This window comes from Ochotona princeps, chromosome 3, assembly GCF_030435755.1.
Source record: "Ochotona princeps isolate mOchPri1 chromosome 3, mOchPri1.hap1, whole genome shotgun sequence".
In the NCBI taxonomy this organism is placed as follows: domain Eukaryota; kingdom Metazoa; phylum Chordata; class Mammalia; order Lagomorpha; family Ochotonidae; genus Ochotona; species Ochotona princeps.
The window spans coordinates 94,605,542-94,621,956 of NC_080834.1; the positions used below are offsets into that span (position 1 = coordinate 94,605,542).

At 39.9% G+C, this 16,415-nt stretch overlaps 1 protein-coding gene across 2 annotated transcripts in view; it reads left to right on the forward strand.

The window, feature by feature from the left end:
* FGF12 (fibroblast growth factor 12) overlaps positions 1-16,415 on the forward strand; it is a 536,096-nt gene that overhangs the window by 120,423 nt on the left and 399,258 nt on the right. The window lies entirely within an intron of this gene.

The window sequence follows — 16,415 nt, forward strand, 5'->3', positions numbered from 1 at the left end:
AGCTTTTGGGACCCTGTACCCACGTGGAAGTTTGCTTGGTAGACCCAAAAGAGGCTCCAGGCTTTTGGCTTCATATTGGCTCAGCTCTGGTCATGGCAGCCACTTGGGGAGTGAATCAGCGGAGAGAAGATTTTCCTCTCTGTATCTCATCTCTGTATATCTATCTGACTTTGCAATAAAAATAAAATAAATCTTTTTTTTTTAAAGTAACACAAAAACAACTTTTTGTAATTATTTTTCTGCCATACATTTGAAGTTGGCATCCAAGTTTTGGTACTGAAAACTACTCTCTTCGCTTCCTTTTTTCACCACTGTCTTGAGCTGATTCGTCACAGGCAAAACTAGAACCTATATTTAGATGCCACACACCAATACTGCTGTCCTACCTGTAACAATTTAAATGTGTTGATACTTGGCTTTCTTTGTTTTACGATTTGTTTATTTACAAAGGAGAATTACAAATAGAGAGAGAATTTTATTCCTCAAATAGTCACAATGGCCAGGGCTGGGCCAGGCCAAAGATACTACCCCCACATGGGTAGCAGAAGCCCAGGCACTTGGGCTGCTCTTTGCTACTTTCACAGGCAAATTAGCAGAGTTGGACAAGAAGGAGAGCCACTGGAGTTTGAACAGGTTGCCGTGTGAGGTGGGTGTCTCAGGTGGCCAACTATTGTGCTGTGCCACAAGACCAGCCTTGGTGTTGTGCTCTTTGAGAGAATTCTGAACACCACCACCTCACCAGGAATACCCTTCATGAACCCTCTAGATTCCAGGAAACTAAATGACCTCTGGGAACTTTGGTCAACACAACAGTCTGTCTGCTAATCAAGCTCATTTAGACCCCTAAAAACTAATGGGAAAGATTCTGATTATCAATCTTGTACATATCCTAATGAGGGTATGTCAGGAAGTTCATAGAAAAGAGGAAGTAAAAAATAAGTTTCTTTTGGAGTGAACATTTTTTGAAATCTCTTCATGGTTGAAAATTCCTTTTGCAATGAAGACTGAGCAGCCTCATTACTGTTAGATGCTTGTTTCTATGCATGGAGAAAAATACCACAGGGAGAGGATTTTAACTACACTTTCCATTCAGATCCATTGCTGACATTGATTGCGAGCATTTCATACTATTCTGAAACATGATAACAATGTCCGTGCAGGTATACCAAACATGCAAAACCCAACATGGATTAGACACTGCTGATAAGTATTGGAACTCCTGGTAAGCTTGGGAGTCACTTAGTCGGCCTGAAGTTTATTCTGAGAATATTCCTTATGGTCAGTGACTCTAAAAAGTGTAAGAACTTTTCTCATACTTGTTGCATCCTTTGTGAAATTATATGTTAGGTTTACAGAGACACAGAGGACATACATGCAGATGACAACTGGACTAACAACATCAAAGCCAACAGCATTTTAATGAAAACAAAAGCTTTAATACTTGAGTGATTTAAAAAAGAAGTGAAAGTTAGCATGCTCTAATCTGCTGTTGGACACAAGCCCATTTCCAACAGAAAAATGAATGTCTGTGATGTCGCTGATATTAAAGCTATATTTACTGAATTTTTTTTTGTATTGAATAGAGAGTATGAAGTCTGCTGTTTCATACCTACCCTTGGGAGAAAATGCAATTCCTACTTGTTAGCTTTCTGCCCTTACACAGTTCAAGTAAAGTCATATTTTAACAGAGGACATCTTAGATGCAACCAAGGTCTTCCTGGTAATATTAAGGTCAATGATGCAAGCATAATTTCTGAATGAATTAATAATAATAAAATCAGTAACAAACAGCTAATTGTACAGCTGCCATTTACTATGTTCTAGGCACTCTACCAAATAAGAACTTACTATTTCTCAGATACCATACCAAAACTTTCATTTAGATGGTTTGATTTAATCATCATAGCAATGCACAAGATGGGCCTTATTGTGTCCCGTGTAAATTGGTGTCAGAGTCTTAAAAATGTACCTAAATTTGCAGAGCAAGTCATTAAGTGCTAAAAACCCAATGGAAGGAAGATGCTGTATGCTACTATGTAATTTATCTACCCTTGCTTGCCTCATCTGGCTTGTCTCCCACATGCCTAACTCTTCATTGAACTTTCCAGTGGTGACTTTTTATGTGCTTGGTAAATGTGGTGGACAGTGATCCCAGCAGGAAGTTTTCCCCCTTTATGAACTACTTCACAGTCTCCAATGTTAATTTATTTTCTTTTGATGATTTACACCAATACAATATTTTCTCTTTGCTTACGATTACTGTTACTATTATACACTTTCTTCACTGTCTTAAACATGCTACTCGATTTCAATTAAATGCATATACATATATTCAGCTGGATACAAGTAAGCATCAGATTTTGTCAACAAAGATGAACTCTTGGACAGAATATTACATTTCCATGAGCAAAGTTAGTGTGCCTCCCCACCTCTACATTAGTCTGTTGACTTTAGTCTTCCTCCTGCAGCTTTCTCTGGCTGTGGACACAGGTGGGCAGGAAATAACAAGCAATTCCTTATCAGGAGATAGGATTGTGAAGAGTGCATTTGGGAATCCCCACAGTTTCTACAGGTCCAAGCTGGTGAGATAGGTATTGGAATTACTCATGGTATCTACAAACTCCAATTGCCACTAAGCCTATGTTCTTTATCAGTGGGAATGGCGAGGGTGCCACTAGGTGGTGCCAAACTACAACTGCTAGTGGAGTTGGACTTTTTAACCTGGATCCCTGAAACTGCCCCCCCTCCGCTCCCCGCCCATGCATGTATCTGGCCAACTTTATAGTGAGGCATATAAAGAATTCTTTTGTGTTTTATAGGGATCACAGAGATTTGAAATCAGACATACTTGCGTTATATTCTTTTGCTTCCAGAGTTCGTGTGAGATTTAAAACATGATAGTAAAGTCCATGCAGGTGTAATGATTGTTGCAGAACCCTGCACTGATTAGACACTCCAGATAAGTGTTGTTTGGCTTGGAAATAACTGAGTGGGCCTGAAGTTTGTTCTTAAATATTGAATCAGCTTTTACTGCTACTGCTATTACTTTTTTGAAAACATAGTAACCTTTCATCACACTTGAGGTCAACTTCAACAGAATCAGTCTGTTTCTAGAATGAGAATTATTTGTAAAATATTGAACCACGTTTTGGTTTTTAAGTCTTTGGCTTCACCAAGGTACACAGTTAGGGCCAGGCACAGACTGCTGAAAAACATGTGTCAGCCAAGAGATGTCTGCAAGTGGGAACGGCATTCATGGTGGAGGAATTGAATTTTCCGGGCAGTTTTAAAAGAATTTATCAATAGAGGGGAAGTAATAGTGAGAAAGAAGCCAAAAGAGATGTGAGTCAGAGAAGATGCTTTGGCCAAACCAAGAAACAAAATGAGTTTAGACGTTGGAAACGAGATATCTTGAAGAACAGATGGTACAGGACACTGTGGCACAAGGCAGAAAAGTAGAGGTCAGCATTATGACAGAAGGGCAGAGATTTAAGTTACGTAAGTTTAGGAAACGTGGCTGGCATCTTAGCATACCACTAAAAGAAGCCAAAGCCCTCATGTGAGATTTCTGAAAGAATCCAGGACAACAGCAAAGTGATGTCTGTGAGGTAAAGAGCCCCCGTCTCTGAATCCACAGCCTGGTTCTGGACCCAGAAGTAACTCTGGTTTTAAATGAGATCTTGGAGTATCTCCTCACCACTTGGGGTCTCTATGTTCCACATGGATCTCTGGTGTACCTTCTAGATAAGAAAATTCTTATACTTGGTATCTTCATGAGGAAGAATAAAATTAAAAATAGTATTTTTTTTTTACTTAAAATGATGCAATTTCACATAGGATAGAGGATAGCTGACAGACAACAATGGAAATTGTAAACTTTTCTACGTGGGAAATGTGGGATCTACAGTCATACCCTCAACAACTGGCTGGAAGTTAGAAAGATTACCCAAAGTAGAGGGAAACCATAACTTATTATGGCTAATCTTCCAGCCTGTTTAAAATTTCTTTTACTTCTGAGTGAAAACAAAAGAAAAGAAAAAAATATCAGGGAAAAAATAAATGTGGGATAAAGCTGGTCCCTGATATTTTACATGGTTTTGTACTGAATTCTGAGACACTGGAATCATTCAACTGCATGATTTTGTGGTAGATTGTGTTTGTGTTCCTGAGTGTTTCTTTTTTAACATCCATTTATTTGTTTGAAAGGCACAGTCATCGAGAGAGACAGAAAGACAGAGACAGAAATATCTTTCATCATTGGTTCACTTCCCATGATGCTTACGATAACCAGGGTTGGGTCTGGTCCAAATCAGTAGCCAAGAGCTTCCTCAGGGCTTGCTGAGTCTGTGGCTCATTATTCGCTGCCTCCCAGGCTGCATGTTAGCAGGAAGTTGGATCAGGAGCACAGGCAGGATCCAGTCCCCAAGACCGGAATTTAGGATGCCGCTGTTCCAAGTGGCAGCTTAACGTGCAATGCTCTAGTGCCTGCCCCTGATGTTCCTATATTTCTAAAGAAGATTATGAGCTCAGATTTTTCTTAAGTCCATAGAACCTTGTTCTTAACTGCAGCTTAGCAGGCTTTTTGAAACTAGTCAGATCAAATTTTTCACAGGATTTAAGTCACCGGATAAAAAGACAAAATGATGATTTCAGAAAAAATTCTTTAAAGCCAATTAAACAAGCTAAGCTGAAATTCCGGGTTAGGAGATAGCATCATTAAAGATGGTCAGAGAAACAGAAATGCAGTCAAGAATACCTCTCTCCTGGTCAGCTCTCTGAGGAGGGGAGCACCAGGCGAGTGGGTCAGATGGTCAAGGCTGTGACCTGGCTTTTCAGCCACAAGCATGATAGAGTGAAGCCTCTCAAACTTAAGGATTTTTGTTTGTTTGTTTGTTTGTTTGTCTCCAAGATCCATTTTACAGAGAAACAAATTTCCTACTTTCAAATATAAAACTGCTTTGGTCCGAATCCGCTATATGTGCCTAAGTATCGTGGTCTTATATTTTTGAAAATGTTCTTACGATTTCAGAAGGACTGAAAAATTAACACTCAAAGCAAAGACAGGCTCACATTCACTGCCAAAATTAGCCTTTTAAGATCCAGAGTTTTCTCCCAAAGAAAAGAAGATCATATCATAAAGAGGCTTTGAAAAGCATAAATTTTCTAAGCTAAAACGTCACTAAATAATCAACATATGCTAGTTGGTATTTTCTGATTTTCTGTGTTCTCCAAGTATGCTAGGCTCTGTGAAGAGAAGTGAGATGATGTTTACCAGTGGCTTGGAGAAAAATTAAATTTGCATGTTACTTGGGACAGTGTATACTCAGGAAACTGTTACATGTCAATTAGCAATCTGTAAAATACAGATTTGGTCTTGGGATAATTTGGTGAGGATAATTTCATGGAGACGAGACATGAGCTAGTCTTTGAAGCAAAGGGACAGTTTGGAAAGACTGGTTATCAGAACGTCTCACTAAGGCCGGGAGATCGGTGTGAGGTCAGAGAGCAAACTCTTCACTGAGGAATGAAGATCGTAGAGCACGCAGGATGTGTTGGGAAAATGAGAAAGAATAGGATGTCAGTGTGAAGGTACCCACCAAGATCTCAGGCTAGGTCAAAAAAGCTTAGCTGCCAGGCAGGTGCCTTTGAACTGATTTATATACTTTCGTTCTCACAAGGACAAGATAAAGATTTTCTTACATTAGCTATGGATAACTTTCCTTCTCTAGCTTTTAATTACTAACTGACCATCAAGACCAAACTTCTTTTAAAGCTTTTCAAGCCATTTTAGCTTCAGATCTTTAGGGCTGTCCTTGCTTCTCAGATTGTTACTTCAAGTTTCATTGGTTTCTCCATTTTGGGACTATTAGATAATGTACTCAGTGGCTGGAAGGTTTCATCTTTATAAAATATCAGCCCGACATCTTCATAATTTACTAAACTATCTATTAAGCTGGAAAAATTGTGACTCAGGAATAATAGCCTCTGATTTAAGAAGTCTAATTTTAAGAAGTTGAACTGCTGGGGTAGACATTGTGGTGATACAGATTAGGCAGATTCTTCAGATACCCACATGTTCAAATCCTGGCTACTGCTGCCAAGACTGATGGCTCAACTGGTTAATCCTTCAACTCAAGCGTTGGCATCTCAGATGGGCACTGGTTTGTATCCTCACTGCCCCACTTCCAATCCAGCTCCCTGCTTATGGCCTTGGGAATGGATAACCCAGGGCCTTGGAACCCTGCACTTGTGTGGGAGACCCAAAGGAGGCTCCTGGCTTTGGATTGGCTTAGCTTTAACTGTTGCGAGTATTTGAGAATGAAGCAGTGGATGAAAAATTATTTGTTTCTGCTTTTCTCTGTAAATTTGCCTTTTCAAGAAAAATAAGTAAATCTTTAAAAAAGAAAAGGAAGGAAATCGTCATAAGGTTATAGATATGTTTGAAAGAGAGCAGAGCTTTATCAAAAAAAAAAAAAAATTCTTGGCTAATGTGCTTCTCGTTTAGCTTCCAGGAGAGGCGTTCCATCTACTGATTCACTCTGCAAATAACTGTTCAGATTGAAACCATGAGCCAGGAGCTTCTTCTGGGTCCCCCACAGGTGTGCAAGGGTCTAAGCAGCTGTTCTGTCCTCTGCTGCTTTCCTAGGCTCATTACAAGGAGCTAGATCAGAAACTGAACAGCCACAACATGCATGAACTGGTGCCCCCATGAGATGCCAGCACCTCAGGTAGAGGTTTAACATGCACGCCATAATGCCAGCCACAGGGGCGGGGGGAGAGGAAAATATATATGTATATATTTTTATAATACATAATTTTTTATATATGCAATTTTTAAAAATCTCATGTGTAGGGTACAGATCAATTGAACCTCAGCAAGGAGAAACTAATTTGGAACTATCCTTAAGGTTCTAGATCCTGAATATTATGGCACATTTGCTTAGCAAACCTGCTTCTAAAGTTCCACAGTCACTAGGAGTTTCCTAAAACATCTGTGAGTTAGACTTTAGGGATAGCCTGAAGCACTTTGAATCGATCATACCCGCCCCCTGCTTTTTTTTTTTTTTTTTTTTTTTTTTTTAAAGATTTATTCATTTTATTATAGCCAGATATACACAGAGGAGGAGAGACAGAGAGGAAGATCTTCCGTCCGATGATTCACTCCCCAAGTGAGCCGCAACGGACCGATGCGCGCCGATCCGAAGCCGGGAACCTGGAACCTCTTCCGGGTCTCCCACGCGGGTGCAGTGTCCCAATGCATTGGGCCGTCCTCAACTGCTTTCCCAGGCCACAAGCAGGGAGCTGGACGGGAAGTGGAGCTGCCGGGATTAGAACCGGCGCCCATATGGGATCCCGGGGCTTTCAAGGCGAGGACCTTAGCCGCTAGACCACGCCGCCGGGCCCGCCCCCTGCTTTTTTAAATGGATGTTTCAGTGACACTGCAAAATTCCGAACTCTTGACACCAGGACAATTTTCAGTAACTTATTCTAATACCGTACATTGGCAGTCACCTCTGCAACCTCATGGTTTGCACCCTGGAATTTGAAGTGAACCAGTATATCTTGCACACCTAAATATGTGAATAGACAAATCGGTAGGTGGCATTATTGCATTAATATGATATTTTTTAATGAAAGAGGGAAGTGACTTAGAATTTAGAATCAGAAGGCAGAGGAGTATCTGCCTCCCTGCTCATACTAAGCTTCTTGAGGTCACAGGGTATGACCTGTCATCTCAGTGTCTCCCCTTTGCCTGTGAGTGTGCCCAGGAAATGACACACAAGCTGAACAGATGATAGAATAGCCATAAAGCCCAAAACTCAAAGAACATTGTGGTTTACAGCTGCTTGGACGTACTCTTGCCCATCCTCACCTTACCTACCCAGGTGAGATGTTTCCATGGAGAGAGATGTCATGCTCTGCCAAGGATCTCCATGCAGTCCCTGGCCTGGGGATATTGGTGTACAATTGGTTTCCAATAATCTAATCATATCTTGAGAAAATTATATAAATGCACAATTTGATCTTTTCTGTATCCTTATGCATTATTTTTTCAGTGTTGTCATAAATAAAGTTTTGTATTTTAAAAAGAAATAGAAATCCTAATTTTCTTTTTGGAAGCAGGTTTAATATGAGGCTGAAAAGTCACCATTTCCAGACAGTAACAATCTTCCTCAAAATGAAGATGTTTCACAGATTGGATTAACAACAAAATCCTGAAATCTGAATATCCTTTTATGTTATAAAACACCGTAACGATGAAATGTTCGAAATTTCAAATAGACTTAGTGAAGACTGTTAAAAAGAGAGAGAGAGAGAGCAAAAAAGAAGGCGCAGACTTACAGAAGTGTTGGAATGAAGATTTGGTGATAGACATTTTACAAACCATGGCAGCGTGGGAAGTCTTCAATTTATATTTTTAAATGTGAGCAGATGGGCTGAGCATGCTTATAGAAAGTGGATGTGTGTGTGTCTCTGTGATGAGAATGTAGTTCATTTTCAAAGGCTGTTCCTTTGCAGGTGGGAATAATACTAGCTTACTCACTTTGCAACGGTAGAAGAACTAAACTCGAATCTTCTAAGTGTTTCACATATGGTGACCCAGTGCATTTAATTTTCTGATTAATTTTTATTTTTTTGCTTTAATTTTTCCAATGTCAATTTAAAAGACAACGTTTTCTTTAAAAGTAGAGATTGATTTATTTGAAAGGCAGTTACAGAGAGATTTTTCTGCCTGCTGGTTCACTTCCTAATTGTCTGCAGTGACGAGGGCCGAACCAGCAAAGCCGCGATCTTCATTTAGATCTCTGACATGGATGGCAGGGACCCAAGTACACGTGTTATCTTCTGCTATTTTCAGTCACATTAGCAGGAAGAGAAACAGCTGGACTCTAACTGATTCCATATGGGATGATGGCATTGCAATTGCAGATTAACCTGCTGTGCCATGGCGCTGGCCCTGAAAGTTAGCATTATCTAAAGAAAGCTGAATGACAAGCACAAGAAGGTTAGGCGTGTCACGGCAGGGAATTTCTTCTGTGTGTGTGTGTGTGTGTTCAAAAGAATCCTATGATTTTTTTTTTTTTTGAAAGAGTAACACTTAGAGGAAGAGACAAAGATTTTCCATCTACTAGCTCACTTCCAAAACAAACAAAAAAAAATCCCCCCAAAACCAGAGCTGTGCTAGGCCAAAACCAGCAGCCAGGAGCTCCCCCCATTTCTCTTACAGAGGTGAGGGGGACCCAAGTATTTTGCCCATCACCCCTTGTTCTACTCCATTCATTAGCAGGAAACTGGGTTGGAAGCAGATTAGCTGAGATGAGAAATGATCCTCTGATATGAAAAAGGCTGGCTTCACAAGTGGCAGTTTAACCCACTGTGACTCAATGCCCCACTTGTGTCGTGCAGATCTGATGGTACTGGGTGTCAGAAAGATTTAAGGAAGCTACAAGCAAAGACACATTTCTTGCTTACAAATCTAATTTGAAAGGAAAAACAGCAGACTTAAGGAATCAAAGCTATTAATAAACAAACCTGGATAACATGCATAGCTGATGTTATTACTGTCAGTATTGTCCCTTGAAAGGCAGTGGAGTATTAAGAATAAGATGTCAGGATTTGAATATTGGTTCCCATACATCCCAGCTGTAGCTGCAGACCTTTCTGCAAATCACTTGAATCTCCTTAGTGAAAAGGAAGAGATGAGGAGGGAATAATTTTACCTATTGACCAAGAAGTTACAGAGGATTAGATGAATATATTCAAAGCATTTTAGAACGATGCTTAGACATGATAATTGCTGTATAAATACAATGGTTTCCTATGTGGCGATTTAGATAGTTCTGACATATAAGATTGCATTTCTCTTCCAGATATGTGTACCCAAATTTTTTGCTGTTATTAACATGGAGAACATGTTTATCATTTAAGAGCTGACTGCACAATGCTGATATTTTCCAATCACTCTCCTTTTACCATAACCTCACTTACCAGGCCCTAGAGTCTGCTTGTGTCTTGTCTTTGGAGCCAAGTATTTACTCATGTTTAATATTTATTATCAAAGAAAAAGGAATGATTTGTTTTGTTTTGTTTCAATTGAATTATCCTTTTAGGGTTCCACCTAATGACCCCACATTAGAGTTTAAGATGTATGTGGCAAATTTGTGCTTATGCAACTTGTAAGGTAAAAGGCAATTTAGACATCTACTATATGCCAATAGCATATATATATCATCCTGAGGCTAGGAAAATGAATAAAACCATGTTATTAGATACATTAAATTATAGAGGGAGTCAAGCATTCACAAATATAACACTCATCATTTTAGAAAGCTCAATCACAACCTGTTAGTACTAACTGATTTTCACTTAAAATTTAATCTTAGAAGTTTTAGTGAGCTCCTTTATGCCATACGGCAGAATTTCCTCTTCCTTTGTTCTCTGTCCCAACTTTTTCTCTAATCAGTTCCAATCAGTCTCTAATCAGTTTCTAATCAGTCTCCCCAGCATTGCCAAATTGTGTGCGCAATCCAGGTAAATCTGACAAGATCATGGTTCTACTTGGTTACAAATATTCTTCGTGAACACTTTGGTGTTAAAACTGAATCATACAGCATCATGTGCCAAATATTTCAGATAACAAAGACCCTTAGAATACTTTGTTCATTTTTTAAAATACTTTTTCTTGTATGAAGGACAATATGTGTATCTTAGTTTATAGTTAGGAGAGCAGAAAAAAAGAAAAAAAATCCACTAATAGACTCAAAACCAGAAAGAACATGGCTACTGTTAATACTTCGATGTGTGTCTCTCTGGTCTTCTGCTACTTAGCTCTGGGAACAAAACCGTTGCTCTTTTCCAAGTTAATATCTGAGCATGCACATTTTTTTTTTTGTTCTTAAGTATTCTTAAAGGAGCCAGCTGATGGGTTGTGTCATGATTGATTTAATCCTTGTGCCTTTGTGAGCAGAGGCCCCACAACATTCAAATGAAGCACTGGCCTCATTTTCCTTCCTGAGTCACACAGTACTTCTTTATCTCATGTTCTTTTTTTTTTTTTTTTTTTTTAAAGATTTATTCCACCTTCATTACAAAGTCAGATATACCGAGAGGAGGAGAGACAGAGAGGAAGCGGAGCTGCTGGGAGTAGAACCAGCAGCCACATGGGATCAAGGCAAGGACCCTAGCCACCAGGCCACACCACCAAGTCCTATCTCATGTTCTTTTTAGACCAGTCTTCCTCCTCAAACACTTGAATATTATTGAAAATGTGCAGTATTGAGAGTCAGTTGTTTCAGTGCTGTCTGTGTGGTACTTGACCAGTCATTTTGCCTGACCTACCTTTGCCCCTGAGCTGTTGGATAGAGTAATGGGCCTCTACTGTGTTACAATACAGTCACTGTGTAGAGGAGATGAGCTGCGAAATGTGACATTGCCTGATAAATCGTAAAATGAGAGCTAGTTTCTCCTTGTGCTTGAATTTTCTAACTCACAGACAAAATTGATTCTTCTTTCTTTTTAAGCAGAGAAAAGGCTGTGTTAAGACACCAAAAAGAGCATCACCCAACTTGCTGGGCTCCCAGAGGATTTATTAATGTTTAACCTTAACATAAACCTTTTTTTCAGCTACCTGATTGACCTCACACTGTACATGAAAGGTTATTTGGGTGTGAAAGTGCAGCTCCAGAATGTCAGCGACAAAACACAACTCAGTTGGTGAAATATAACTTTAGTTCTTTATAAACTTTTTAAGATTTGTTTGATTTTTTATTGGGAAGTCAGATATGCAGAGAGGAGGAGAGACAGAGAGGAAGATCTTCCATCCTATAATCCTTCCCCAAGTGGCCGCCGCAGCCAGAGCTGAGGTTATCCAAAGCCAGGAGCCCGGAATCTCTTCCAGGTCTCCCATACAGGTGCAGGGTCCCAAGGCTTTGGGCCGTCCTCCACTGCTTTCCCAGGCCACAAGCAGAGAGCTGGATGGGAAGCAGGGCTGCCGGGATTAGAACAGGTGGCCATATGGGATCCCGCTGAGTGCAAGGTGAGGACTTTAGTCACTAGGCTACTGTGACGGGCCCAACTTTAGTTCTTTAAGTATATTTCTTATCCTTAACCTAGACCACAATGCCTATACACATTAATAATACTAATAGCATAATAATTACAATCCATTAAGTACCCATATAGTGTCAGCTAGGTGATTCAAATATTACTTCGTCTGATATTTAAACTGTTACTCAGATATCACTTTAAATCATCTTAATTCTGCAGGTTATTTGTTTAGATGACCAGCCCATTTTAACACTAAAATCATTCAGAAAAGAGACCCAGAGTAGATCCCCAAAAAACATTCATAAGAGTAGTTAAACTCTTTTTAAGGAGAGATACGTAAGGCAAACCCAGTGACTAACTTGAACCAACACAAGAAAAAGGACAAAAAAATCGAAAAGGTTTCTTTTACAGAAGTCCTCTAGAGGCAGACAGATAGCAGGAGACTCTGTCCTTCCTCTCCCTGTTCTCCTGCACTTCTCCTCTTCCTCATCAGTGTTGGCCTTCTCGTGACGCTGTGGCTGTTGGCCAAGTGAATGTCCTTCACGCCAGACCTGAGTGCATTCACACAGGACAAATGCCAATGGCTTCATTAAAAAAAAAAAGTTTTTTTTCCTACTGCTAAAGTATAATTGACAGATTATGAAATATTATGAACACAGTTAAAATACAAAATTTGATAGGTTTTGACATGAAACGTTTATTGCAGTTACACCTCTGGAGTTTTACTGTATTGCACTGAATTTCTCCTTCCTTTCCTTGTCTCTTTTTCTTTCCTGGGCAGTTGCTGCCTACTTTCTGTCACTGTCAATAACACGGTCGCTCTTATGCTTACTCCACTCAGAGTTTGACATTTTCAATACAGTGCATACATCAATAATTCACCCCTTTTGAGTGGGTCATTCATGTTTCATTGTATGACTGTATCTTAGTTTGCTTAATGATAAGCTAATTTTTGTTTAATATGCATAACAAATTATCACAAAACTTGGTGTCTTAAAACAATAGCAATAGAAAATAGTTATCTCATAGTAACCAGACATTTGAGGATGGCTTAGCTGGGTGGTTTTGATTTAGGGTCTAATGATTGCTGTTTCAATCTTGGCTGAGGTCTTCAGTCATCTGATGGCTTGACTGCACTGGAACATTCCCACTCAGTGTAGCCATTTGTAGTTTCTTCCCTACCATCTTAACTACTAATAATTTATGCAAGTGTTTGAATGAAGAATGATTTGATAACCTATATTTTACACAGAAGTCTTCAATGAGAGAAGGTGGCCCATTTTAGAAGTTAACAAGCCCTATCCCAGTGGACAGCACCACTCGGAGTTTGGGGGTTTTATTTTCTTGTTTTATCATTTAGGTAAATGTCCCAGCAGTAAGGGGTCAGAATCATGGCCATTCCTACAGGGTGGGCACGGTGAACCATCTCACCACATTCTTTTGCATTATTGAATGTTTAAAGATATGCAAAGAGTTCTGTCTTCAGTACGTATATTAAAATTGGAGGCCTGCTGATGTGTGCTACATGGGACAGACAGTAGAACCTCCCTCCATGAGACTTGGTTTCCTCATGTCCAAAGTGCGCAATATTGCCTAACTAGCTTCTGCATGCTCCAGAGTTGTAGGACAATGTGTTTAATTGCAGAAGAGTTATCAAAGTGTAAGCATCCTTTATATCAAACTGCAAAAATTTAAAACTTCCCAGAGTACCTATATTGAGCATTAGTTTTGTGGATCAAAGTTAACATTTAATCTGGACAAAGCTTCTCTCTCAGTCCTGTTATTCCTTAATAGAGTATGCCTAGGCAGAGGCCTTTGCGTCAGGTGCGCCTTAGGGTAGAGAGTTTGGGAAAGAAGAAAAGTAGGTTAAACCTATTGTACTTTTGCTCCAAACTCTGATGCAGATTAAGTGAAACTTACTGAATATGCAAGAGGTAGGACTTGGTATGACAGCAACCAAACGTTGTTGACACAGCAATAATGTTAACATTTTTAAACTCCTTGCCCTAGGTTATTGCATGTATCTTTGCATATTCAAATTTGGTTGGATTTTATTTTCTGTTACAGGTATCACAACAGTAATATGTACTATAATAGTCAGGGTTCTCCAAAGAAATGGACCCAGTAAGAGCTTTGTTTGTGTATTTATTTGTTGTAGAGTTGACTCATGTGATTTTGGAGACTAGGCAGATGTCTCAGCCTGCAGACCAGCAGGTTGCCATGAAATAGAAAAAACTAGTTTTCCAGTTCAAGGGCCATTAGGTTGGACATCCTATCCTACTCCATGAGGGTCAGCCTCTTGATCTAGATACACCTTCAGCTGATTGGATGAGGCCCACCCACATTAAGGATGGTCATCAGCTTCACTCAGTCTACCTATATAAATGTGAATCTATCCACAAGCACTGTTACAGGATTGCCTAGAACAGTATTTGACCAAACATCTGATCACTCTGCAGGCAGGTAAGTTGATACAAAAAATTAACCAATGCAGGTATATGACTGACTGTACGTTTTATCTTTTAAACCATGTAGGAGCCCAGGGGTGAGTAGGTTCATGACACAGAGGGATAAGCTGCCACCTGTAATGCTGGCATGGCATGGCAGAGTGCCAGGTTGCATTGTGATTGGTCCTCTTCCGATCAGCCCCACTGTTAATGGAACTGGGAAAGCAATGGAAGTAGATCCAGCGTGTAGACCCCTGCCTCCCTTGTAGGAGTTTAAGGATCCTGGTTTCAGCCTAATCCAGAACTGGCTCATCTGGAAGCCTGGACATAGGCCATTAGAGAGTGAACCAAAAGATGAAAAAAACTCTGGCCTTTTCTCTCTCTGCCCCTCACTCTGTCACTCTATCCTTCATATAGACAAATCTGAAAACAAAACAAAATAACTACATACGGCATTACCAGCAGTCCCTTCCCTGGGTTCTGTTAAAGGCAAATGCAGAAATATATTGCATGAGCATTTGAAACCCTGATTCTGTTCAAGGGACATTTTCCCAATCTGACCACTGAGCACAGATAAGGCTTTCAATATAAGCCTTTGCTCATCACCTTGGGGCTTAACTGGATCAACAGTGAAACTGCCTGTCTTAAATGCTAGGGTTTCCTCTCTGTTGCCATATCATGATTGTCCCTCCTTACCACGCTCTCTCTATTCCTCTAGCACATTTTAAATATCTATTTTACATAAAGTAATTCCAAGGGTTAGCAAAACTCTGAGGATGATTCTGAACGTGTGCCTCTATTTTCTCTGTAGGCTTTTAAAATATTTCATAAAGTGACAGTGATGTGATAATAGTGAATCCTCCCACCTTTTAAGTTTTACACAAGGAAACCCAAATTGTTTGTCTGACTATTGTGAACAGGCCGCAAAACAGATTATATTTCTCATTAAAGCAGTCTAGTTAAATAATTCCTAAAAGAACCTTAGGGAGAGACTTGCAGCATTATGTTACATTCATTGGCATATTTTTTTAAAATGATTTGCTTTACTTTTTTTGAAACTGAGAAAGAGAGAGAGGTGACAGAGACAAAGATCTCTTTCATGTGCTGATTCATTCTCCAAATAACCACAGTTGCCACAGTGGGATGAGGTAGAAGCCTGGTGCTGGAACTCCAATTGGGTCTCCCACATGGGTGGCAGGGGCCCGAGTCCTGGGCGATCATCAGTTGCTTTCCCAGGTACAGTTACAGGAGCTAAGCCTCGAAAGGACCCTCTGACATGGAATACCAGCATTGCAGATGTTAGCCTAACCTGCAGTGCCAGAATGACGGGCCCCCCGGTACACATTTTTAGCAATGAATGCTTGGATTTGAATAAGGGGCTAAAATATTGTTCATGGCGCCTTTGCGTATTTGTGGATCATTTTTAGGGTGGGGTGTTCATTATAAGCCATTGCATCCTTCGGATGGTATGCTTTTCTTCACCACGTTCCTTTAGTGAGTTTTAATGGGCGCTCGTTTCTCCTAAATCACCTTCATGCTCATGAACATCCTTAAAGAGCGAAGCACAAACAGAACTTGAATCAGTGTATGGTCATGGTGGACTTCTCCCTTCCATGAGGGTTTTTCTAATGGGCCCAAGGAAGAGTAATCTACGTGTTCTCAGGGAGGAAAATCTAAATGTTGAAGACAAAGAAAGATTTTGACACAATTGTCAGTTTTGTGGTCTGAAAGGATGGGAGAAGAGAAAGAGCTTAATTCTGCAACTAAAAATTTTTCTCTCTTAAGAAAAAATGAAAAATAGCAAAGAAGCAAAAGCAGGAGTTATGTTTGCTAATTGTTCATCCCAAATCTGCTGGGGTCACAATGATTCCTAGTTACCTAATTCATGCTCAATACTCTTACTCATTTTTTTCACTGAAT